At 39.6% G+C, this 3463-nt stretch overlaps 1 pseudogene across 1 annotated transcript; it reads left to right on the plus strand.

The window, feature by feature from the left end:
* Positions 1-1580: 1580 nt before the first annotated feature.
* LOC311178347 (small ribosomal subunit protein eS24-like) lies at positions 1581-2056 on the plus strand (annotated as a pseudogene). The gene has a single exon. The product of its transcript is annotated as a small ribosomal subunit protein eS24-like (transcript).
* Positions 2057-3463: the final 1407 nt, after the last annotated feature.

Consider the following 3463-nt stretch of genomic DNA (forward strand, 5'->3'; position numbering starts at 1 on the left):
CATTACTTAGGATAAGAGTCATCAATGATTATTCTTCACTGGGCTGGTTAATCATCCAGTGCATTGTTAGTTTTTTTATTTAGGTTTTTGCCTAACACAATGTAAGTTTCATGGGAAATTCTAAAGGCACCAGAGGTCTTGTCTTTGTGTAGTTTATATTTTAGGGAACAAGATTAATGTGTGTGTATAACACAAACAACCAATGTTAAACGAGGCGAGCTAATTCTAAATGCAAGCGAGAGAAGAAAGACAACATGAAAATGTAGATGACCGTGTATATTTAAGACTGGCTATAAAAGAGAGGAGAAAGAGCCATTTTCAGATGTGAAACCAGCAAGAAAGCCAAAAGGGAGACGTTCCATGGGCTGATACTCATTTTAATACGAGACATGTCCATCTGGATGGCTCAACTTTACACTTGATCTTAGCCAAAAGGCCGACAAGCAATGGATGGCTCAACTTTAAAAACCAAACCAAACCAAACTTATCATCTTCTCTCTGAAACTCCCCCTGTTGTACAGAATTCAACTGGTTCATCCAGTTTCTTACCAGAAAACTAGGAGTCACATTAAATTCTCCCATTTTCCTTTCCTACTATGTAGATTCTATCATTCTCTTTCTGTGCCGACTCTGCTTTCTAGAGCTCCCAGGATGCTCACTTCTGGGATAAGCTCAATGTTATTACTGACCCCACTTCCAACCCTTGCTTCAATTCTCTTTCAATTGCTCCCTTTGAGAGGTTTGTCCTTGAATTCTTCATGTTGACGGAAGGTTTTCAAACCCAGGAATTGGTTTAGCTTGTCTTCCCCACTCTAATCAGGCACTTCCCTGAGCCAAAGCTGTTGGTTTAGTTTCCTTGGTCCTCACGTAGCAGTCCGTCCTGCCAAGGCCAACTAGCTGTGAGCCTCGCTGGGACAGACTAGCTGTGGTCTTAGCACTTCTCTTGTCCATCCCTACTCTGTCTTAGTTTAGGTGTTCATAATCTCTTGCCCCTTTCTCTCTGTGGGTGGAGAAATCTACTGTGCCCTATGGACCTTGAACTTGGCATGTGACCTTCACTACTATAATGTGGGCAGAAGGGGTAATGTGCTACCTTTGAGCGGAGGCTCCAGGAGACATTGCATGTTTCTGCCCATCTCTCCTGCTCTCTGCCATCCAGCAAATGAAGAGTGTGGCCCCAAAATGAAGAAGTGTGGCCCCTTCATCCTGGCTCCTGAAATGAAAGATCCATGGTGCACCCACAAATCCACCTTGAATGTGGAGCCAAGTCAAGCCCACACTGACTCAGCCCTACAGAGTTAAACCACAGTGGACCCATAAACCCATGTGTAAAAAAATAAATGTTTGTTGTTGTAAGACACCAAAGTTTGGGAGGAAGCAAATATATTTGCTGTTGTAAACCACTAAGATTTTGGATCGTTTATTCCTGTGGTAAAGCCTGACACATATATCTGGAATTCTGCAAAAATCTACCTAATCTCCCAGTCGCCAGTCTTACCTTCCTCCTATTTGCCCTTTATATTGGTTTAAATAAAAATTCTTCAGCTTTTCCTTCAGCTGCCTAAAGATCCACCGCCATCATGAATGACACGGTAACTATCCGGACTAGGAAATTCAGGACCAACTGAATTGGAAACAAATGGTCATTGATGTCCTTCACCCCGGAAAGGCAACATTACCTAAGACAGAAATTTGGGAAAAACTAGCGAGAATGTACAAGAAACCCCTGATGTCATCTTTGTATTTGGATTCAGAACCCATTTTGGAGGTGGCAAAATAACTGGCTTTGGCATGATTCCTTGGATTATGCAAAGTAAAATGAACCCAAACATAGACTTGCAAGACATGGCCTTTATGAGAAGAAAAAGATCTCAAGAAAATAGCAAAAGTAACACAAGAACAGAATGATGAAAGTCAGGGGGACTGCAAAGGCCAGTGTTGGTGCTGGCAAAAAGAAATGAAGTGTCTAGCAGTGAGCTGAAGATTGGACAACAGAAGGAGTAAAGATTCTGCAGTGACTTTATCTGTATCTATGGTGATTGTGCAGATTTTTCATGAGAGGATTAATAAAACCTTTTATAAAAAAATTATTCAATAGCTCCCATGTCCTACAGGATAAAAAGTCAATATGGAATAAAATGTTTGCTTGCCCATCTTCCTTGCATTTTCAGCTGTAGCCACACCTCACTCCCCAGTGTTCCTGTAACGCACACTACTGTTCTCTTTTGCAAATGTGGTCAGTTCTGACGCAATACCTCTCTTCTTACCCCCCTCTTCTGTCACTCCCGATTCAGTCCTTTTACCTGTGAAACCCTTCTAAGCTTTAAGTGTCACCACTTCTGGGAACCTTTTCCCGACTTTCTGAAACTCTCAAAGTAAGTCACCTAACTCTATGATAGCACACTTTATTTTGAAATAGATTATTTTTATACCTCTTCTTCAGCCAGACTGTGAATAATTTGCTGATAGGAAGTTTGTCTTTTCATCTTTTTGCTCTCAGGACTTAGCTTTGTTCTAGAATATTTTATTTTATTTATTTTTTTAAATAATAAATTTTATTTTTATATTCCCCCATACAATTGCAAACGCCCCATTCTGACCCCAATCCTTCCCCTCCCGCCCCCCACCCCCCAAAAAGTGTCTCTGGTTCATAGTTTTTTGTTGATTTTGATTTTCACTTTCTTATATTCATTTTCCTGGTCCCTTATTTAAGTTTTCTAGATTCCTGCTATGAGTGAGACCATCCGGTATTTTTCTTTTTCTTTTTGGCTTATTTCGCTGAGCATGATCCCTTCCAGCTCCATCCATGATACTCAATAGATGAAGCAATGAATGTTTAGTTGATTTTGATGTTGAATCTGCTTAATGTCTTCTCATCTGGATGAACTGTTTTCACTGAAGGTTCATCATGAATTGGATCACCTCATCTCTCTCACCAAGATGCTACTTCCTAAAGTATATTTGACATATGGAGTGAACACACTCATATATCCAATGTCAAGACCAAGAACTAATACACACCCTCCCTTTTCTCTTATCACAGCCCAGAGAAAAGTATTGCTCCCACTTCTATCACCATAGATATTCATTTTACCCTTTTAAAAATGATATATGAATGGAAAATAATGTATGTGTACTTTTGTGTCTGGTTTCTTTTGCTCAATGATAATTTTTGAGATCTATTCAAATTACTGTGTGCAGCAATTGTTCATTGTCACTGATGTATAGTATTCCATGGTATAAAGATAACACATCTATTTAGCCATTCCTGTCTTAGTAGATATTTAGGTTGCTTCCAGTTTTTTACTCTTATGAATAAGGTTACTATAACATTTTTGTCTGTGTCTTTTCGTTTTCAGATGTGAAATTCTGTTGATTATCAAGTAAAAAGTGGAATTTCTGTGCTGCAGGGTATGCATATGTTCACATTGGGCAGCTACTTCTAGATTCTTCTCCAAAGTGA

This window comes from Talpa europaea, assembly GCF_964194135.1.
Source record: "Talpa europaea genome assembly, chromosome: 10".
NCBI lineage: Eukaryota > Metazoa > Chordata > Mammalia > Eulipotyphla > Talpidae > Talpa > Talpa europaea.